The sequence below is a fragment of the Hordeum vulgare genome, chromosome 2H, assembly GCF_904849725.1.
Source record: "Hordeum vulgare subsp. vulgare chromosome 2H, MorexV3_pseudomolecules_assembly, whole genome shotgun sequence".
Taxonomy (NCBI): Eukaryota; Viridiplantae; Streptophyta; class Magnoliopsida; order Poales; family Poaceae; genus Hordeum; species Hordeum vulgare.
In genome coordinates, this window is record NC_058519.1 from 367,559,854 (window position 1) to 367,584,029 (window position 24,176).

The following is a 24,176-nucleotide window of genomic DNA, read 5'->3' on the forward strand; positions in this document are numbered from 1 at the left end:
AAATGACCAGATCCAAGCATCCCTCTAAAACCATCATGACCACTACACGTCCATTCGAATTGCTTCATATGGATTTATTTGGACCTACTCACTATGCCACACTAACCAATGCAGCATCTTTATATGGCTTCGTCATAGTTGATGATTATTCCAGATATACTTGGGTGCATATCATAGTGTATAAAACTGAAGTGCAGGAAATCTTCAAACGATTTTCTTCAAGGGCCTCGATGAACTTTGGCATCAAGATCAAACATATCTGGAGTGATAATGGAACCGAGTTCAAAAACACTGGTCTTGATGATTATCTTGACGAACTTGGTATTACTCACGAATTGTGTGCTCCTTATACTCCTCAGCAGAATGGTGTCGTCGAAAGGAAGAACAGGACTCTGGTTGAAATGGCTAGAACTATGCTTGAAGAATATCAGACTCGTCGTCGCTTTCGGCCTGAAGCAATCAACACTGCATGTCATATCATCAACAGGGTATATCTTCACAAATTACTCAAGAAAACCTCATATGAACTCCTCACTGACAAGAAACCCAATGTAAGTTATTTCAAAGTCTTCGGTGCAAAATGCTGGATTAGAGATCCTCACCATAGCACAAAATTTGCACCTAAGGCACATGAAGGTTTTATGCTCGGTTATGGAAAGGACTCGCACACTTACAGAGTCTTCAACAACTATCACAACAAAGTTGTTGAGACTGTAGATGTGCGGTTCAATGAAACTAATGGCTCGCAAAGAGAGAAATTGCCTTCTGATCCGGATAAGCTGTCTCCTCAGGAAGCAATAAAGCTTAAGCCTACTGAAGACATTGTTCCCACTGAGGAAATTGGTGAAGAAACGATTCCCATCGCTGATAAAAACCAAGAAGATGCTCCTGAGAAAATTGCACCAGCACCACTTCCTCAGCCCAGACAAAATCCTCAACCAGCTCATCCGAGGATTGCAAATGAAGTAGAACTTGACAAAATCCTCAACGACATAAAGGCGCCAGGTCCTCTCACTCGCTCAAAAGCTTCACACTTAGTTAACTTTTGTGGGCACTTTTCCTTTGTATCCATCACAGAACCCTCAAAAGTTGCTGAGGCTTTTCTGGAACCGGAGTGGATCCAAGCTATGCAAGACGAACTTCTTCAATTCAAGCTGAATGACGTATGGGAACTCGTCAAACGACCAGATCCTCGCAAGCACAACATCATCAGCACCAAGTGGATTTTCCGAAACAAGCAAGATGAGGACGGTCAAGTGGTGAGGAACAAGGCACGACTTGTAGCCCAAGGCTACACCCAGGTTGAAGGAATAGATTTCGATGAAACTTTTGCACCTGTTGCTAGACTTGAAGCTATTTGAATATTACTTGCTTATGCTAATCATCATAACATCACCTTATATCAAATGGATGTGAAAAGTGCATTCCTCAATGGTAAGCTTGAGGAAGAAGTATATGTTGCTCAGCCTCCAGGTTTTGAGGATCCAAAGAATCCAGACAAAGTCTTCAGACTCAAAAAGGCTCTGTATGGCCTCAAGCAAGCCCCTCGGGCATGGTATGATACATTGAAGGAATTCCTCATGAAGAAAGGCTTCAAACCTGGTTCACTTGATCCAACTATTTTCACAAAATCCTATGACAATGAGTTGTTTGTATGTCAAATATATGTCGATGATATCATTTTTGGCTGTACTCACAAAAGATACAGTGATGAATTTGCCTACATGATGAGTGAAGAATATCAGATGTCCATGATGGGGGAGCTGAAATTCTTCTTAGGTCTTCAAATTCGTCAACAAAGCAATGGAATCTTCATATCACAGGAGAAATACCTCAAGGATGTTCTGAGGAAATTCGACATGCACGAATGCAAAGGTGCCAAGACTCCGATGCCTACCAACGGCCACCTCGGCACTGATGAAAATGGTAAATATTTCGATCAGCAGGTATATCGTTCTATGATTGGCTCTTTATTGTATCTATGTGCATCTAGGCCAGATATAATGCTTAGTATTTGCATGTGTGCACGTTTTCAAGCAAAACCGAAGGAATCATACCATAAGGCTGTGAAACATATTCTTCGATACTTAGCTCACACACCAACACTAGGATTATGGTATCCCAAGGGCTCAAATCTTGATCTGGTAGGGTATTCTGATTCTGACTATGTTGGTGACCGTGTGGATCGCAAGTCAACGTCTGGCACATGCCATTTCCTCGGAAGATCACTAGTTTGCTGGTCCTGAGAGAAGCAGAACTGCGTATCACTCTCCACTGCCGAAGCTGAGTACATTGCTGCTGGTTCTTGCTGTGCTCAATTGCTATGGATGAAGCAAACCCTCAAAGACTACGGCATCAACATGAAGAATGTGCCTCTCTACTGTGAAAATGAGAGTGCTATCAAGATTGTATACAACCCAGTACAGCACTCGAAGACCAAGCACATACAGATTCGTCATCAATTTCTTCGGGACCATGTCCTCAAGGGAAATATCCTCATCGACCATGTGAAGACTGATGATCAACTGGCAGATATCTTCACTAAGCCCTTGGATGAGAAAAGATTTTGCAAGTTGCGGTGTGAGCTAAATATCTTAGAATCTTCAAATGTTTTGTAAAAACATGCACACATCCTAACACTTATGCAAAGTTGATGACTTAGATGTGCAACACATGATGAATCGATTTTCTTCAACTGATGAAGAATGTCACTCTGAATGTGAAGAAATTAACGAAGAAATTGATTCTCAGGGCCCTAGGACAATTGTACGCGGCGTCTATAATCAACATTCTTATATGGTGGGTAACGCCACCGCCCAATGTGAAATTCCTCAAGATGATTTTGTTCAAAAGATCAATTTCCTCACAATGCGTTTTTCTTCAAAACAGCTATTCTTCATTGTGATGATATATTACAAGATCTTCAAAAACACTTGATGACTTTCATTTGACTAGATAGACTGTGATTTCTAGTCCTCAACAGCATTCACTTATTGCTATTTCTTCAAGTTGATGTTTCTGCTAAGTGAATGCGATCGGACCCTACTTTCCCTCTATGCTATACTTATCCAGTCTATTCAATTCTTCATATGCGTTCTACTTGAAACTTTGTTCAAAATCCTCACTGCATCCTTGTCAGCTGATGATTTTGTAACGAAAATCCTCAAATCTTCAAAAATTGTTTCTTTAAAGACATAGTAACTGAACCCCCACTTCCCACGATCGGATAACCACGATCTCCACTATCTCCACCGCATCGTATGGGAGCTACATGTGTCTTGCGGAGACGTAGAGGCAGGGGCTATTTGGTCCGACATTCTCGCGCCAACAGGAACTTTTGGCTATAAATATGTCCTTATGCCCCTCGGCATCCTCTTCTTCGCCTCATCGCTCTCCTGCCACAGCACACCCCACCGAACCCTAGCGCCACCGCTGGTAGTCTCGTCGCCGGTGAGGAAGAGCTTCACTGCCTCGACTTCTTCGTCGCCAGAACCACGCCCGAGACGGACCATCTTCGTCCGCCACTGCCGTAGACGTCCTCTGTCACCATGTTAGGGTGCATTGGACACTCGAACGAAGAGCCTCTCCAACACAACTTTGTGTGTTCTTCGTGCGCACCTTCCAGGGTAAATATATCCCATTTTTACAGCAAGTTAGCTCTAAAATTTTACATCTTCTATGTGAAATTTGTTCTTCCTCAAGATATGATGCGCACTTGATTCCTCAAACACTACCTATCACCACAATCATTGATGAACTATGCTAAGCATCTAAGATTATCACGAGATTCCTCAATTGTGCGAATTTTCGGATCTGTACAACTCTGGAACCCAAGAACAGTATGCTTAGGCAAATTCCTCAGGAGTCACATTAACTCATTTGCAGAGTTTCTGGAAGAAACTCTTCAAGGGTCATTAGAATCCTCAAGAGTTCAAAATCATCAGCAAAATCCTCAACTGAGGAAAATGGAGGAAGACAGAAAACAGAAGGGAGGAAAGAAACTTGAGCAAAACACAGCTGCTGATATCCCTGAGGACATTTACATGGACTATTGCACGCCTCATGAACATGCGACAATGGCCAAGAGAAAGATACGGCTGCAGAAGATTGAACGCCGATGGGCGAAGGAATGGAAGGAGTAGAGGTTTATGACTCCCAAATATGCGAAGAAATTCGCTTTGAAGCCTCCTGGCAGAAGGGCCCCACTTAAGGATCATCAAGTAGCACATCCCTCAAGCCTCAAAACCATTGATGACTATCTAGATGAAAAAGAAAAAGCATCTGGCCAAGCTCAAGAGGCAGGCAGAAGCTGCAGTGAGGAAATTTAATGAATCCTCAGCTGCTGCCTCCGGCGCTGCTAATTCCTCAGCTGCAGAAACCTCAGGCTCAAAATTCCTCAAATGCAGTCTGCGCCATCAAAAACAAGGGATCGAAAGCCTCAAGAGAAGTCTGCTCAGGCTTCTGTCACAAAACCCTCAGCACCAAAACCCTCATTACCAAAACCTTCAACACCAAAACCATCAGCGCCAAAACCCTCAGTACCAATCTCCTCAGCATCAAAACCTCAGCTCCACCTCCAAAGCCTCAAGAGAAACCAGCACAGAAGCAAGTCGTGAAGCCTACGACCGCCAGCTCCAGCTCCTCACTCCCAGCTGCAACTAGCTCGGAGACAAAGTCTTCAACTCCTCCTGTGAAGACTTTGGCAACTGCTGAACGTGCACCTCTGCCCAGCCCCAGCAAAATCATCGCAGTCCCGTATGCATCAGAGGGAAGTGATGAAGATGATGATGGAAACCTGCAAGCCATCATCAGAAACAAGCAAGAAAGAGTAGCTGAAGCATCAGGCAGTGCTATTCCTCTGTCCATGGACCCCAAGGTCCTCCTTGACTACATCAATATCTGGTATGAGGACCCAAACACTCCTATTGATGATTTGAAACTTCCCCCTGGCATCAGCCACATGGTGGCCACTTTCATAAATGAAGCCAAGTGGAAAGTATAGCAGGCCAGGCAGGCAAAGGTTGCAAAGATCAAAAAGGAGAAATTCCTCAGGCAGAATCTCCTCAAACTGACTCCTGATGCATTGGTGACAACACAGGCAGAGCTGCAGAAATTGGCTGACAAGTATGCCAAGCTGTCAGATCGCAAAAACCTCAAGAGCAATTTCATCAAGCTGGCCACTAGTGTTGTTGATGACTACAACAAGAGAACCGCACCCCAGCACCAACTCCTCAGCCCTTGATCGAGGAGCCAGCAGATGCATCTCCTCATGAGGAGGAAACTCCTCAAGCTGAGGAAGTACACCAAGAGCGCCGTGTTGATGAACCGGCCATTGAAGAAATCATCACAGAAACTCCAACTGATGAAATTGCTGCCACTGATGAGACTGCTCCTGACCCAGCTGCTTCATCAAAGCAGGCTGATGACTCTGTTCCAGCTGGTTCTTCAATACCAGCTGAAGAAACTGTAGAGAGAACACCTTCACCAAAATCTTCAAAGGTGAAGAAGATTATTCCGTCTACATCAGACGTGAAGAAAACAAGGGCTGCTGAAAAGGAAGCCAAGAAGGGAAAAGCCTCCTCAGCAGTAGAAGAGACAGAGGCAAAGCGCCTCAAAGAAATTGAAGAAACTGCCCCTCTGGACCTGGTACCTCTCAATGTCGCCCCTTCCTATGAGATGGTCGTCATTGATGACCCAGCTACAAAGGCAGATGAGGAAATGAAGGATGTCGCTCCTGAGGAACACACTGATGAGGAAATTCAGATTGACGACAGTCCTCAACCTCTGATGCCTCAGATAGAAACTGCTCAAGCATCAGCTGCACCAGCTGATGAAACTGCATCTGCCACAGAACCAGCTGAGGAAAAACAAGCTGAAAATCCTCAAGCTGATGAAATTCAACACTCTCAGCAGACTCCTCAAGATGAGCAACAGGCTGATCCAACTCCTCCAACTGAGAAAGAAGCAGAAATTCCTCAGCCTGAAGCTCAGCCAGAGAAAGCACCATCTCCTCACCATGAAGTATCAGCTGATGAAATTCCTCACCCTGAGGAAAATGCTGAAGAAAATGTACCCGCCCAAGACAATGCATTCATTGTGCTCAACCCAGAGACTGCTATTGTTTTCTCCCCCCTATTCCTCAGCAAAATCTTCAGCCAGTTCAGCGTCAGCCATTCTCCAAGCGTCCAAAGTTTCAGAAAGAAAATTTTCTTTGAAGAACGTATGTACTTCATCAGAGAGAACCCTTATGACAAGCCTCAAATGAGGCATCTGAAGTTTTGGACAAGGACTCAGATGAACTACTATGCCTCTGTGCTCTGTGGATGCAACAAGATATTCCAGCACACGCATATTCCTCATGTTGAGCTTGAAGCAATACCTTGCCTGGAGCCAGTCCTCAGTGTACTCCATGATGCAGGTTTGCTCCCAATGTGCTCAGACATATCAGACTGGAACAACGAGCTTATTCTTCAGTTCTATGCGACTCTTCACATATCTGGCAACCCTGAAGACATCAACACTTGGGTGTTTGACTGGATGTCACAAAACACTCACTATAAGGCTCCTGCTTCTGAACTCCTCAGAGAACTGCCCGTACCAATTCCCTCAGATGGGCCTGTGAAGCTTTATGGTGAGCGTGAGCTGCCAAATGGAATGATGGAAGTCTTCAAGAACAACCTTCCTCGTCCACAAGCTGAAGTACACACCCCGGTCTGTCTACAGAATCCTCTGCAGTGTGCTCGCACCGATGAAAGGCCATGACGATGAAGAAGATGTTGTAGGCCTCATGAAGAATATCCTCTTCAACATCATCCACGGTATTCCTATCAATATCCATGATTTCTTCTTGAGGACTTTGGCTGACAATGCCATGTGCCCCTTTGATCACAAGATATATGCCCCGTGGATCATGAGATTCATCAGGACAAGGACAGGCATCAACTTTCACGCTGATTGTCAAAACCATGTTGGTTATATGCCTCCTATCCGAGTCAACAAGAAGACTTTCGAGCCCATTGAAGGAAAAGGAAAATCTGAGATTGAAGAAGGTAGCAGACCCCTTGATGGCCAGTTCAGAGAGCCAGAAGCTTATTCTTCATGGGACGATACTGAGACTCGTCCAGCAAGCCCCGTTCCTCCTCGCGTGCTGAATACCAGAGAGCTCCTCCTCAGTCTTCACCAGAAGGTGGATCGCAACCACAAATGGGTCAAATGCCAGTTTGGTGCCATTCTGAAAACCCTCACTGAAACACAGAACTCTGTGAAGATTAACCATCAATATCTGCATGAGGTTTTTGATCGCACCTGGGCTACACTTGCACATCTGAAGACTCAGACTGAGCTTGAAGAACTGGACTTTGAGAGAGACTTTGACTGGTCGTGGCCTCCCAAGAAGAAGTTCAGGCCCATTCCAGTGCCAGACCTTGAAGACAGCTCCTTTTCTTCATTCCGCACTGCTGAATTTGATGAAGAACAGCTCGACACTGCAACCGGCCCAAGGAAGAAGACTACTCCCAAGAAGTATCACAGCTCTTCCTCGACCGCCAAGAAATGACGTCTTCACGGGCGTTAGTCCTCAGTTTGTCCCTTTTTGTCACTTGATGACAAAGGGGGAGAAACTCGAGAGTTAGTCTTCAAGAGGGATATTTTTGGGGCTTATAAACTATATTTGAGTTACAAACTCTTGGCTCTTCTGAAGTTTTTATGTAATGAGTTGTAACTTAAGCCCAATGGTACTCTGACGCTTTTGAATGTTTTTCTTCGCATGCTTATTCCTCAAGTTTTAATGCACGCATGCTGAAATTCGTCAGATACCATTTGTCATCATGCATCTTCATTTTCTTCATATGATATGTTATATGTATGCATGATTTACAAGACTCTGGGGGAGATCTCCATGATATAAATCATCAATGTGCATTTGTTGTGAAAAGCAAAATCCTCAAGATATGCACATCTTCAGGGGGAGTCTCTCTGAATCTTGTTTTCAAATTCCTCAAATGAGTATTTACACTTCATATTTTTAATCCCTGTTGAAGACTTAACCTAATTGTCATCAACCACCAAAAAGGGGGAGATTGTAAGTGCATCTAGTGCCCCTTAGTGATTTTGGTGGTTTGAAGACTTATAGGTTAAGTATCTACTGTGTTTGTGAGTGTACACAGGATCTATAAGTCATTGAGGAGTTTGAGATATCTGAAGAATATAGACCCCTAAAAATATATGTCTTCAGTTGAAGAAATTGGTCTGAAGCTGATGAAATGAATCGCGAGGAATCTGCGATGAAATTGATATTCCTCATGATGATACTGATATTGAGAAGTCCGGTTGTTCCTGAAGAAAATCATTCTGAAGAATTTGAAGCATGAAGATTTATACTTTCTGCTTTAGTTTCTTTGCATTTGAGTAATAGGAACACCGTACTGTTAAAGGGGGTCGAAGTTACACTATGGAATGAATTTCCTCATGATGCTCAACCCAAGCCTAATACTACCAAAAGCCTCAAGTGAGGAATATGAGTGACATGAGGACTCTCACAGTTGAGGGTTCCGACCGTTTTGATAACCACACCAAGTCATTGGTCTTATCCACTCCAACGGTCATATTATTTAAGGGCATTAGTGTCAAATCATGTTGGGATGCTCCCAGGCTATAAATAGCCACCCCCCACAACCACTAGCTGGTTGGCTGCTCCGTTAGAAACTGACACTTGTCATAAGAGCAACCCAAATTCCTCAGAGCCTTCGAGAGTAATTCATCAGCGAGGAAATACACCACCCACCAAAACCACAAACCAAACCTAGTGATTGAGCATCACTGAAGAAGTTCTTCCTGTGTGGGACTGAAGCCTTTTACCTTTGAGGACTGTGCATCCTCCAAACGGTTAGGCGTCATGGTCTAGAGCTTTCCAGCAGTCAATTGTGGATCGCCGGGTGACCAAGTTTGTGAGGGTCTGGAAGTCTGCCCTGAAGACTTACCACGAGTGTTGGGCAAGGACTGTGTGTCCTTAGCTCAAGGAGAATACGGTAGGGACTTTGTGTCCCGGGACTGGGTGTCCTTTGGTTTCAAGACCAAGCCGCTCCGAACCAGATGTACAACTATCACAGCAGTTGGAACTAGGTCATCAACAACTGTCTTCACTGAGAAACGGGTTCTAATTCCTCAACTCTTTAATTTCCTTGTATTGTGTGTTGATCACTTTTACTATGACTGTTTGAAGAATTTGCTGAAGACTTTCTCTGAATTTCCTCAACCCCAAATTCTTCACGATAGTTAATCATCATCTGTATTCTGCGTGCCTGCTTACTACTCAATCTGTTTTCACATTCTTCACTCTGAAATACTGTTGTTGTGAACGTTTGCACGTCTGATCCTTTACTGTTTCCGCTGTAAGTTAGTCATCAGTGAGGAATTTCCTCAACAGGAATTTCCTCACTGATGAAATTCTAAAAACCTCCTATTCACCCCCCCTCGAGTCGATATAACGCACTTTCATATCGATGATAGCATCAATAGTCCTTAGGAAAGGTCTACCAAGAATAATGGGACATGAAGGATTGCAATCTATGTCAAGTACAATGAAATCCACGGGTACATAGTTCTTACTTGCAACAATAAGAACATCATAGATCCTTCCCATGGGTTGCTTGACAGTAGAATCCGCAAGATGCAAATTAAGAGAACACTCTTCAATTTCATGAAATCCAAGAATTTCACATAAAGACTTTGGAATCGCGGAAACACTAGCAAACAAATCACACAAAGCATTGCACTCATAGTTTTTGATCTTGATTTTGATAGTAGGTTCCCACTCATCTTGAAGTTTTCTAGGTATAGAGACTTGTAATTCGAGCTTCTCTTCAAGAGATTTCATCATAGCATCTACGATATGCGCGGTAAAGGCTTTGCTCTGACTATAAGCATGTGGAGAGTTTGCAATGGATTTCATCAAAGAAATGCATTCAAACAAGGAGAAACTATCATAATTGAATTCCGTGAAATCCAACGTGGGAGTTTCATTACTACCCAAAATTTTGATTTGTTCTACTCCACTCTCCACACCTTTATCATCAAGATAGGTGGACTCCGAATCATTGGGGCGTTTTTCAACCAAAGTGGATTCATATCCAGCCCCTTCATCAATAGGTTTGACACGCAAAAACAAATATTCAAGAGGAGTCACAGCAAGCACTTTAAGATCTTCGTGATTTGCATCACTAGAACGCACCATTTTAAACCATTCATGCCTAGCATGAATTTGGGCGGTTCTTTGTTTGCTCTCATTCATGAAGACAGGCATAGCTTTCAAAGTTTCATCCAAGTTGACCCAGGGAGGAGCACATCTAACTTCCAAAGCATCCATATCACAAGACATCCTATCAACGCTCTTAGCCAAATCGTCAATTTTGAGTAGTTTTTCCTCTATGGACGCTTTGAAAATCTTTTGAGAGTTGATGAACTCTTTGATATTACTCTCTAATCAGAGGGTAATTTGTTATGATTTCCATAAGCGTTGTTTTAGGAATTGCCATAATTGTTAGAGGAGTTACTAGGAAAAGACCTAGGAACATAGTTTCCTCTGAAAGCATTGGTGTTGCCAAAATTGTTCCTACCAACAAAGTTAACGTCCAAACTAGCGTTGCTACTCTCAATCAAGGAAGATAGTGGCATGTCATTAGGATCTAAAGGAGACTTTCTACTAGCAACCAAATTCATAAACTCGTCCATCTTAGCACTAAGCAAGTTAATTTCTTCTATAGCCTGTACCTTTTTGCTAGTAGGTGACCTTTTAGTGTGCCACTGAGAGTAGTTGGTCATGATATTGTCTAGGAGTTTTGTAGCGTCTCCTAACGTGATTTCCATGAACGTTCCACCTGATGCGGAGTCCAAGATATTGCGAGAAGCAAAATTCAATCCAGCGAAAAAGATTTGTATAATCATCCACAAACTCAAGCCATGAGCGGGACAACTTCTAATCATAAGCTTCAACCTCTCCCAAGATTGTGCAACGTGTTCATGATCAAGTTGCTTGAAATTCATGATATCGTTACATAAGGAGATAATCTTAGCCGGCGGAAAATACTTGGATATGTAAGCACCTTTGCACTTATCCCAAGAATCGATACTATTTTTAGGCAGAGAAGAAAACCAAGTTTTTGCGCGATCTCGCAACGAGAAAGGTAAAAAGCTTCAACTTAATCACGTCATTATCCACATCTCTTTTGTTTTGCATATCGCAAAGCTCAATGAAGGTATTGATATGGGATGCGGCATCTTCACTAGGAAGGCCAGAGAATTGCTCTTTCGTAACAAGATTCAGCAAAGCTGCGTCGATTTCATACGATTCCGCACTAGTGGCGGGAGCAATCGGAGTACTAATAAAATCATTATTATTCGTACTCGAGAAGTCGCAAAGTTTGGTGTTTTCAGCCATGATGACTTCAACAAACAAACAAGCACACAAGCTAGCAAGAAAACCGGCAAAGAAAAAGGCAAAGGAGAAAGGCAAATGAAAACGGCAAATGTGAAGTGGGGGAGAGGAAAACGAGAGGCAACTGGCAAAAAAAGTAAATGCAAGAGATGAGTTTGTGAGACCTACTTGGATAGATCTCTCCTTCCCCGGCAATGGCGCCAGAAATACTTCTGCTACTGCAACGAAAGACCTTCCAACGGTGCCAGAAACAAGCGTGCTGATGGGAGACTATTCTTGTCTTGATACTCCTCAGCAACGGCACCAGGAATCCTTCTGCTATGGCTACGCCTTTAGGGACTTCCTAGGCAAATATGCAAAGGACTGCCCCCGTGTCCTTGGAGCCTTGCATTGGTGTTCCCTCGAAGCGGAAAGGGTGATGTAGCACAATGGCGGTAAGTATTTCCCTTCGTTTTGAGAACCAAGGTATCGATCCAGTGAAGGAATATCACAAGTACCTGCACAAACACAAAGAGCTTGCTCCCAATGCTATGAAGGGGTTGTCAATCCCTTATAGATTGTTTGCCAAGTGAGAACTGAAAGCAACAAAGAAACCAAGCAAAGTAAAAGCGAAAGTGGAAACGATAGGTGTGACTAGACACGGGGGCCGTAGTGTTCACTAGTGGCTTCTCTCATGAAAGCAAGTAGACGGTGGGTGAACGAATTACTGTCGAGCAATTGATTGAACCGCGCAAAGTCCTGACGTTATCTAGGACAATGATTATATCTGTCGTGGGTATAAGCCTGACAGTAGATGTGTGGGGTACAAATGAGATGGGCAGAGTCCTAGCTACGGCGAGATTGTATGAGTTCAGGCCCCTCTGCGGTGGAGGTAACAACCCTCCGTCTCAGTGCTCTCGGAGCTTGTTACCGAGTGTAATATGGAGTATAGTGATTCGCTAACCCTTTTACCAGTGGGGGAGGGCGGCTTATATAGAGTGCGCTGCCCTCCACAACGGTTCTGATTCAGGGGTGGAGTAGTGGCGATTGAATGCGTACGTTACAGGTAACGTATGCTCTAAATGCTAATAAATGCACCCGGAAACATACGGCAGTTTCCCTCCGGAGAGGTTACGATGTACCGAGTGTATCCAGTCGGTTAGCCTGGTGTCCTCCGAATGCTAGTCTCCGACTGGATGATTCAGGGCCTGTTACCGATTGGATGATGGGGATTCCTTAATTCAGTCGGGGCAGACTTAGGGTCCTGTTCTTTGTGTGGGGTAGTCCTTGGGTAGGACACGTAGGGCAGGCCTATGACCCTACCCTAGGACTATGACCCCATCATTAGTCCCCGAATGGATTGGGGTTGAAACACCGAAGCGGTGCTTGAGGTTCGGATCCGACTAGACTAGGTTCGGCTTGGGCGTTGCTTGCCTCTATCCATTTTATCTTTCCTGAGCAGCGATCCGAGTGGAAGTGCTCGCGAAACGGACTATCGGAAACCGAGTGCTTCTGCGGCATCTTTTGACGCGATCGGTCAACTGACAGCAGCGGATTTTTCAGGATCTCAAATTTCGGGTTCCGCGCACTCAGCGGGGATGACGCCAGCGCGCTCGAGTAGCACCTGACGCCTCGATTCACGCGCCTTCAATTCCTCCACTGATATCGCCGCGGCCGGTCGGGTGGATAGGGTTTCGGGGACACCCACCAGTGACTCAGTCGGAACTCTATTTAAATCTGGGCGACGAGGCTTCTTCGCTACGCCTTGCCGAATCTTTCGCTCTCGCCTGCTCCGACTTCCTCGCCACCTCTAGCGCTCCTACTTCCCTTCCTTCTCCTCTCTCTTCAAGGGTTCGCCGTCGCCTCCATGACCAAGGGTCAAACCAGAAAGATGGAGGCAAGGAAGAAGAAGGGCAAGGCGGCGCCTGCTCAGCGGCGGCAGCGGCCGCTGCCGGCGGGGTGGATCCAGGGAGATTTCCTTCCTTCGTCGGTGACAGAGGGAGACCTGCTGGAGCTGGTGGAGTACGGAATGCTCGTGCACAAGTCATGGAGACTGCCGGCGGAGGACGAGGTCGAGCCAGCGCCTCGGGAGGGGGAGCGCGTCCTGCTCCTCAGCCATGTCCATCGAGGTTTTTCTTTGCCCCCGCATCCTTTCTTTAAGGGTATCCTGAATCACTTTGGGGCTCAACTCCACCACTTTCCTCCGAATGCCATCGCCCACCTTTCTGCTTTTATCGTTTTGTGCGAGTGCTTCATTGTTTGCCCCCCCATTGGGGTTTGTTCAAACACATCTTCTCCGCCCGATCCCAAACTATCAAACGTCTTAGTCAGTCGGACCATAAGACGCACCTCCTCCAGCTCTGCGGTGGTTTAGGATTCCAGAAGAAGAGTCGGAGCAGCTATCCTGCTTTCCAGTTGAGTGAGTCGGTTAGGAACTGGCAGTTGACGTGGTTCTACTGCCAGGACATCGCCTGCCCGAATGCGTCGACTCAGCTACCTCCGTTTAGTCTAGATCGGCCCGCCCCACCTAAGCAGCTCGCGCTCTCGAAGGCCGAGAAGAACGACATCCAGACTTTGGTTGAGGCACTCGTGGATGTCGTCAGGAAGGGGGTCACCGGTATGGACTTGCTGGAAGTCTTCCTTGGTCGGCGGATCCAGCCGCTGCAGGCTCGCGACCATGCTATGTGGCACTACACAGGGCCCGAGGATTCCACTCGGACCAACGTGGTGGGCGTAACCGAGGAGAGGGTGACCTCGTGGGTGTTCCAAATCACGGGCCCCTGTGAGAACCCCAAAGGAGCTCGCCGAGTGAAGCCTTATAGCGCGGACCACCCTCCGCCGAATCAGGTGAGTGGCATTAGCCGAGTGCATTGGACAGTCTTGATTCCAGTCGCTTATTTATATCTCCGTGTGATGCCTGATGTTTCCAACTATACTTCATGCAGGCGTGGACCAACTGGTTCTCCCCCGTCTCGAACGGGAATCCGGAGGAGGAAGAGGAGGAAGACAGTCAGGAGGGCAGCGTGGAGAGCGTTGAATACGTCTCCGACAGCGGGGAGTCGGAGGAGGAGGACAGCGAGGAAGAGGAAGAGGACGAAGAGCAAGACTCGCCTCCTCCACGGCCAGAGCATCGGAGCAAGCGCCGACACGAGCCCACCGTCCCTTTAGCTCATCCTACGTCGTCGAGTGCTCCGCCTGCCGCTCCGGTGGTCTCGAGTGTTCGAGGCACCAAGAGGGCCAGGGACGCCGCCGTGGAGCCCGTAGACCAGTCTTCCAGGGCGCCCAAGCCGAGCGGGCCCAAACCTCGGAAGGCTCTGCCGAGAATGAGGGTCGCTATCCCGGTCACCTCCACATAAGTGAATCTAACTTTTGGCTCTTTCTGTTATCCGAGAGAACTCCTGCTTTATAAGTCGAATGGATTTCACTCGACAGGGTCGCCACCTCTGCAACCTCTCCGGCCCGCCAAGGGGACGACCCCATGGACACGGACAACGCCATTTCGTCCCAACCCGGTGAGTTGTAGGAGAGTTCGGTGTTTTATCCCTGCGGACTGTGCCATTCTTTCTTTTTCTGAGGCGTCATGTCATTCGGCTTGTCAGGGGCGATTTTCCTGGACGAGGACGACTAGGGGAGAGCCGACCCCGCCGTGGAGCCTGTCCTGGAGCCTGTCCCCAAGGCTGCTCCTCCTGCCGCAACTCCTGTCGCCGACGCTCCACCAACTGAAGCGCCTCCACCGACTGAACCGGTGCCGGTGGCGGAAGAACCGACTGGGGTGAACCTTGGGATGCCTCAGGAGCCTCCCATGATTCCCGGTTCGTCGAATGCTGAATTCAGCATCCGACGTCTTCCAGAGGAGCAGGTGGGAGCGGCCAAGGGGGCCATGGTGCAGGTGGAGTTGATGGCTGGAGAAGCCAAGAGGGCTTATGACTCTGTTGCGGCCTTGTACCAGCGGAGCTTCGAGCTGCGCGATGATATCCGAGTAAGTAGTCTAGTAAGTATTTGCTTTTCTCCTGTAACCCACTGGATGTTATTGTTTTTTCTGCAATGGGTTCACTCGGAGTGAACCCAGTGGGTGTAGTCCCCGAGACTTCTGTCCAGTGCTTGCACCGACAGTTGTCTTTACACATTTTGCCTTTAGTTTGGTTGTGTCTGTAGATAGGATTGCCGAGTGTGAGTACTTGTTGCAGTCGGAGTGCTCTTGCGGTAAGAGTTTCCGAGAGTAAGTTGCACGCAGGTCGGGTAGTATTAGCCTCTAAGGCGTCGGTGAAAACATGTATCTCAATAGGGCAGGCCTGCTTGAGGTGCATGCCAGTGGGGTCACTCTTAGTGAACCCACTGGGTGTAGTCCCCGAGACCGCTGTCAACTGCTTGCGTCGGCAGGGGTCTGAAGAACTTAGACTATGAACTGATAAACTTGCTGATTACCCTTCGTTTCTTGGTGGCAGAAAACTTTTGAAATGGGAACTGCCTATGAGGCCCTGAGGGCGGAGAGGAACCAGTTCGCTGGTGAACTTGATGCTGCTATGCTCGCCATGGCCAGCATGAAGGATGCGCTAGAGGGACGAGAGAAGTCCCTGGAGGAAGCTCGGGAGGCGAACAAGGTGTTGATAGAGGAGGTGGAGAGACTGAAGAAACAGAGGACTGATCTGCACAATCAGATGGCCGTTCGGAACAGACGATGGATAGCTCAGGAGAAGTATGTCAACGACTGGGCTGTGCAAATGATGACTCGTCTGGCTGGTAAGTCTTATGTTTTGCCGAGTGCTTGTACCGTGTGCTCTACACTCGGTTTTTATTGTCTGCTTGCCCGTTTGTTGCAGACTTTTGCGGTGACGCTGAAGCTGAAACGGCGGCTGTGGAGCGGTCCATTAAGGACAATGTGCCACTCGCTGAGGACGCTAACCGGGATTTGCTCCGGGCGCATATCCGCATAGGCAAATTGGGTCCTTTCATCGGCCCACTGAGAGAAGTCGTCGGCCGAATTGACAAGGAACTTTGGCCAAAAGACGAGCCGCGGCAGGAAATGGAGACTCTGTTGGCGCGACTGGAGGAGATTCCGAGCCGAGTGCAATCGTGGGAGAAATCGGCAGCGTGTTGCGGTGCTGATGTTGCGCTGTCCTTGGTCCGCGTCCATTGCAAGGAGGTGCGGGAAGATAAGCTGAAGACATTGAAGGTCGCCAACACGAAGAAGCTTCGATTCGAAGACTTCATGGAAACGTTCCTTGAGACTGCTACCCGCATCGCTGATGGAATCGGCTTGGACACTTTTGTGGAGCCCTCCAGTCCACGCGCCGGCCCAGCTGACGCGTAATAAAACTTTATCCTCGGTATGCCGAGTGTTTACCTGTAAGATACTCTGGCCACTTCTGTTGGCTGTCATACTTTTAAATCGGTGCGGGTAAGCTTGATCGGCACCGAGTCAGCTATCGTTTCTATACTTTTGGAATCGGAGTGAAAACATTTAGTCTTTTGTTTGAATGCTGTTTCGAGTGCAATGCTTAGTGCATACTCGGAGAAGATTAATACTTAGGTGATTCTTAATTACAGCTAAGTCTTCGAGTGTGACGCGTAGTGCACACTCGGAGGATGTTAGTACTTAGGTGATTCTTGGTCACATACAACTCTCCGAGTGCGACATGTAGTGCACACTCGGAGGAAGTTAGTACTTAGGCGATTCAGGATCGCAGCTAAGTCTCCGAGTGCGACGTGTAGTGCACACTCGTAGGAAGTTATTACTTATGTGATTCTTGATCACAGCTAAGTCTCCGAGTGCGACGTGTAGTGCACACTCGGAGGAAGTTAGTACTTAGGCGATTCAGGATCGCAGCTAAGTCCCCGAGTGCGACATGTAGTGCACACTCGTAGGAAGTTATTACTTATGTGATTCTTGATCACAGCTAAGTCTCCGAGTGCGACGTGTAGTGCACACTCGGAGGAAGTTAGTACTTAGGCGATTCAGGATCGCAGCTAAGTCCCCGAGTGCGATGTGTAGTGCACACTCGTAGGAAGTTATTACTTAGGTGATTCTTGATCACAGCTAAGTCTCCGCGTGCGACGTGTAGTGCACACTCGGAGGAAGTTAGTACTTAGGCGATTCAGGATCGCAGCTAAGTCCCCGAGTGCGACGTGTAGTGCACACTCGTAGGAAGTTATTACTTAGGTGATTCTTGATCACAGCTAAGTCTCCGAGTGCGACGTGTAATGCACACTCGTAGGAAGTTATTACTTAGGTGATTCTTGATCACAGCTAAGTCCCTGAGTGCGACGTGTAGTGCACACTCGGAGGAAGTTAGTTCTTAGGCGATTCAGGATCGCAGCTAAGTCCCCGAGTGCGGCGTGTAGTGCACACTTGGAGGAACTTAGTTCTTAGGCAATTCAGGATCGCAGCTAAGTCCCCGAGTGCGGCGTGTAGTGCACACTCGTAGGAAGTTATTACTTAGGTGATTCTTGATCACAGCTAAATCCCCGAGTGCGACGGTTAGTGCACACTCGGAGGAAGTTACAACTTAGGCGATTCAGGATCGCAACTAAGCCCTCGAGTGCGACGTGTAGTGCACACTCGGAGGAAGTTAGTACTTAGGCGATTCAGGATCGCAGCTAAGTTTTTTTTTGTGTGACCGGAGTCTGCGACTGTGGGAGAACTCTGAATCTGCACAAAACTGGATCTGCTGTATATATTATTTCGTCAAAACTTGTTTGTTACACTGATTCAGTCGACGATCACGTATAAAAACGCTTGAGGAGATCCCCGTTCCATGCGCGCAGCTCGTCTGTCTCCCTCTGAATGTTGTAGAGTCTGTATGCTCCATTGTTCAGCACCATGGAGACGATGAAAGGCCCTTCCCAGACCGGAGCCAACTTGTGGGGTCTTTGTTGATCCACTCGGAGCACTAAATCGCCTGCTTGGAATGTGCGACTCCTGACATTACGCGCATGAAAGCGTCGCAGATCTTGTTGGTAAATTGTTGAACGAGTGAGTGCCATCTCGCGTTCCTCCTCCAGAAGATCGACTCCATCTTGTCTTGCTTGTTCTGCTTCAGCTTCGGAGAAGAGTTTGACTCATGTGGCATTGTGAAGCAGGTCACTCGGAAGGACCGCTTCTGCTCCATAAACGAGGAAGAACGGTGATCGCCCCGTTGATCTGTTCGGACTGGTCCGAAGGCCCCAAAGGACTGAAGGTAACTCAGTGACCCATGCACCAGCAGCGTGTCCTACCTCTCGCAAGAGTCGGGGCTTCAAACCTTGAAGGATAAGTGCATTCACACGCTCAGCTTGTCCGTTGGATTGTGGATGTGCTACGGAAGCAAAATCCACTCGGATACCCTGACTCGCACAGAAGCCTTTGAACCTGTCCGAGTCGAAGTTTGTCCCATTGTCCGTGATTATGGTGTGAGGTACCCCGAATCTGGAGATGATGTCCCTGGCAACTTGACAGCTGTTGAGGCATCGAGTTTCTTGATGGGCTTGGCTTCTATCCATTTTGTAATCTTGTCGATTGCCACCAACAGATGTGTGTAGCCTCCTTGGCCTATCTTGAATGGTCTGACTGTGTCTAATCCCCAAACTGCAAATGGCCACACAAGTGGGATCGTCTTTAGTGCAGATGTTGGCTTGTGGGACTTGTTGGAGTAGAACTGACAGCCTTCACATCGGTCAACCATAGCTTTAGCCATCTCGTTAGCCTGTAGCCAGAAGAATCCAGCTCTGAACGCCTTGGCGACGATTGCTCTCGAAGAAGCGTGATGGCCGCAGGTTCCCGAGTGAATATCCTCTAGGATCAACTGCCCTTCTTCTGGGGAAATGCAGCGTTGAAGAACGCGTGGACCACTCTCCTTATACAATTGACCGTCAAAGACAGTGAATGTCTTCGACCTGCGAACTATTTGCCGGGCTTGAAATTCATCTTTTGGAAGTTCTTGTCTTAGGATATATGCAATGATCGGCTCTGTCCAATCGGGAATGACAACCAGAATCTCTGTGACCAGATCAACCACAGAAGGTACATCGACTTCAGTCGGATCTGTTGTGCTCTTGGGTTGTACCGTTTCTTCTGTGAAGGGATCTTCTTTGACTGAGGGAGGATGGAGGTGCTCGAGGCAGACATCACTCGGGACTGGTCTCCGAGTGGATCCGAGTTTCGCCAACTCGTCAGCTGCTTGGTTCTTCAGTCTTGGAACATGATGAAGTTCTAGACCTTCAAACTTCTTCTCCAGCTTCCTCACTGCATTGCAGTATGTTGTCATGGTGGGGTTCCTTACGTCCCACTCCTTCATCACTTGGTTGACCACCAAATCCGAATCGCCGTAGACCATTAGGCGACGGACGCCGAGTGAGATGGCCATGCGCGATCCGTAGAGGAGAGCTTCATACTCTGCCTCGTTGTTGGAGGAATCAAAGTGTATCTGAAGCATGTACTTGAGCTTGTCACCCTTTGGCGATATGATCACAACACCAGCGCCGGATCCATTCAACATCTTAGACCCATCGAAGAACATTGTCCAATGAGCCGAGTAGATGTGAGTCGGTTGCTGTTGTTCTACCCATTCTAAATTACAGTCAGCCAGGGCTTAATACTTAATAGCTTTCTTGGCCTCGAACTTGATATCACAGTACATCATCTCCATTGCCCACTTCGCCACTCGGCCTGATGCGTCCCGATTGTGGAGAATTTCCGACAATGGAGCATCAGAAACGATAGATACCGAGTGGTCTTGGAAATAATGGGCCACCTTCTTCGCAGTCATATAGATCCCATAGATAAGTTTTTGATAATGGGGATACCTCTGCTTGGAAGGGGTCGGGACTTCGGAGACGTAGTACACTGGCCGCTGAACTTTGTACGCTTTGCCTTCTTCTTCTCGCTCGACTGTAAGAACAGTACTGACGACTTGATTTGTAGCCGCGATATATAGAAGAAGGGGCTCTTTACTGAGCGGAGCAGTAAGAACCGGCTGGGTGGAAAGTAGGACTTTGAGGTCGTCGAATGCGACTTGGGCTTCGTCTGTCCACTCGAAGGTATCTGACTTCTTCATGAGTCGGTACAGAGGAAGTGCTTTTTCGCCGAGTCGACTGATAAACCTGCTCAAAGCCGCTAGGCAACCTGTGAGCCGTTGAACATCGTGTATTCTGACCGGCCTCTCCATTCGGACGATGGTCCCGATCTTTTCGGGGTTGACGTCGATCCCTCGTTCGGAAATGAAGAAACCGAGTAACTTTCCGCTGGGAACACCGAATGGACATTTGGCTGGGTTGAGCTTGATATCGTACCTACGAAGGTTAGCGAATGTTTCTGCCAAGTCAGTCAACAGGTCGGAACCTTTGCGTGACTTGACTACGATATCATCCATTTATGTCTCCACATTGCGACCGATCTGGTCGAGGAGACATTTTTGGATCATGTGCATAAAGGTAGCTCCTGCATTCTTCAGACCGAAAGGCATAGTGATGTAGCAGAAGCACCCAAACGGGGTGATGAAGGCTGTTTTCAACTCATCGGGACCATACAGACGGATCTGATGATAGCCCGAATAGGCATCAAGAAATGACAAACGCTCGCATCCCGCAGTCGAATCGACAATTTGATCTATGCGGGGGAGCGGAAAATGGTCTTTCGGGCAGACCTTATTGAGGTGCTTGAAGTCAATGCACATTCGGAGTGACTTGTCCTTCTTGGGCACCATGACGACATTGGCAAGTCACTCGGAGTGGTGAACCTCGCGAATGAAGTTGGCTGCCAACAGCTTGGCCACCTCTTCTCCAATTGCCTTCCTCTTGTGCGCGGCGGACCGGCGCAGGCGCTCTCGGACGGGCCGAGCAGCGGGATCCACATGTAGTCGGTGCTCAGCCAACTCCCTGGGTACACCTAGCATGTCAGATGGTTTCCATGCGAAGATGTCCCAGTTCTCACGGAGGAATTGGGTGAGCTCGGCTTCCTATTTAGGATCGAGGGTGGTGGAGATGTTCGTTGGGGCGGCAGAATCGTCCGTCGGGTGGATGCTGACTTTCTTCGTCTCTCCCGCCGACTGGAACGCGGACTCAGAAGCTGGTTTCTTTGAGCGCATCAGGTCGGCTGGGTCGATTGTCTTCTTGTATTCGTTAAGCTCAAGTACCGCCATCTGATGGTCGGCGATTCTTGATCCCTCTTGCAGACACTCCTCGGCTCGCTGGCGGTTGCCGGTGATGGTGATAACGCCTTTTGGGCCCGGCATCTTCAACTTCAAGTACACATAGCATGGACGTGCCATGAAGCTCACGGATGCCGGGCGGCCCAGAATTACATGGTAAGTGCTCTGGAAATCCACGACCTCAAATGTGAGCTTCTCCTTGCGAAAGTTTTCGTCGGAGCCGAAGGTCATGTCCAACGCGATCTAGCCGAGTGACCTGGCCTTCCGTCCAGGGACGACTCCGTGGAACTGCATACTGCTCTCGCTGAGTCTGGACATCGGAATGCCCATTCCCTTGAGAGTGTCAGCGTACATGATGTTCAGTCCGCTACCACCGTCCATGAGGACTTTGCGTAGTCGGACTCCTTCCACCACCGGGTCGACGACCAGAGCCTGTCTTCCTGGGGTGGGGACATGCGTTGGATGATCCGACTGATCAAAGGTGATCGCAGTCTGAGACCATTTAAGGAACTTGGGAACAGTCGCAACGGCCATGTTGACCTTTCTGTTCACCAACTTCAGTCGACTCTTGCTTTCGACGTCAGCAAAAATCATGAGGGTTGCATGGACTTGGGGGAACGGATCCTCTTTATCCTCCTCATCTTGTTCAGGATTCTTCTCACTCGGTTGCCCTTCGCGGAACCCCTGGATCAAGAGACGACATTGCCGAGTGGTGTGCTTCGCGTATATGGGGTTGCCTTCTTCGTCGATCTTTGTGTGGATCGGACAAGGCTGATCCAGGATGGGCTTGTTGAACGGCTTCTTCTTGGGGGCAGACTGCGTTTTCCCTTTGCCCTTGAACTTGGTGCTCGTCACAACTGCAGCTTCTGCCTGCGGTGTGGGCGGAACTTTCTGTTTTTTGCTTCCGAGTGTTACCTTCGTCGGCATCGCCGACTGTCTTGTGTTTCCCACTCCGGATGCGGTCCTCTTCCTCGCCATTTGCATAGCGAGCTGCTATCTCCATCATCTCGCTCATGGAGATGTCGCCTGTCCGGCTGAACTTTAGGTACAGCTCCCTGTACCGTACGCCTGCCTTGAATGCGCAGACCGCTTGATGTTCGGTGACGTTCTCCACCGTGTGGTAGAGAGTTGTCCATCGCTGGATGAAGTCGCGCAAGGGCTCGTTCGGCTTCTGGACACAGTGCTGAAGCTCCACAAGGCCTGCAGGGCGTTTGCACGTCCCTTCGAAGGTCCTGATGAAGACTCGGGCCAGATCTGCCCAACTGTAAATCCTTGAGGGGGCCAACTGGTTCAGCCAAGCTCGCGCCGAGCCGTCGAGCATCAGAGGGAGCTGCTTCATAGCGACATGGTCGTCCCCTCCTCCGATCTGGACTGCCACTCGGTAGTCGTCTAGCCATGTTTCAGGCTTGGATTCCCCCGTAAATTTACCGATTCCCGCTGCCAATCGGAAGTTGGGCGGGATGTCAGCCGAGCGGATGGCTCGACTAAAACACTCGGGGCCGGACACGATGGTCTTCCACTTGGACGATCCAGATCGTGACCATCGCGGTGGGCTTGACCTCTGTCGACTCTTCGCTGGGCGATTCGCCCTCTTGCGTTGGGTCTTGGGTCGTAAGTGTCTCCAACCGAATGCGAATCATCATGAAGTCAGGACCCATAGGGCCCACCCCGCGGAGGGGTGCGCGAGCGGCGGCGATCTTCACGGATCATGGAACGGCCGCCTCCCCTGTGGTGCTGATGGGAACCAGGGCTGTGAACCGACCGATGTGTGTTTGCATGGACGGAACTATTGTGGATCCGATTGTGCGACTGGGAGACTGCCGAATTCTGCTGCTGCGCCGTGTGCAACAGAGCACCGATCTGCTCGATTCCCCTTCCTGCCTCTGAATCAGTCGGTTGGAGGGAATCGGCGATCTTGGCAGCTGCAGCCAAGTTGAGGAGAGGTGTGCGGAACAACTCCACGTTGCTCCGCCGGGTGTGCTGACTGGCGGAACGACGAGGTGGACGGCGTGCACCGGGTGCTTCACCGACTTCGCGCTCGCTCCGGCCGGCCTGATGGGGATCTTCATGGGTGTTGGCCATGTGTACTTCTGCTGCAGGCCTGCGGCCCGTGTACTCGGAGGGGAGCTTAGTCGGAACCGAGCCCGAGCACTGGGAACGCGGGGCAACCACAACAGACTCCAGAACTGCCACTTGAGAGGACGCGATCTGACGCGCTCGGGCATGCTGCACCCAACGTTGGAGACGCGGACTGCGGGAATGCTTGTTGCGGCGCATGACGGAGGTGCAAGCCGACAATAGAGTCGATTGTTGGAGAAGAAGAACGCCGCGAGCGCCAGCACGGAAGTGCATGGCCCCGCGACGGGGAAGCGCCTCGACGTCGAGATGCGCCTCCCGAAGCCATGCCGAATCGTCGACGGTGAAGGAGAGAGCGCCGAAGAGGATCTGGTGATCCATGCTCAAACCTCCACCAGATGACATGACGGAAGGAAGTAGTCGCAAACTCGCCGGAAGTCGCTTAGACGCCTGCCCCACGGTGGGAGCCAACTATCGTGGGTATAAGCCTGACAGTAGATGTGTGCGGTACGAATGAGATGGGCAGAGTCCTAGCTACGGCGAGGTTGTATGAGTTCAGGCCCCTT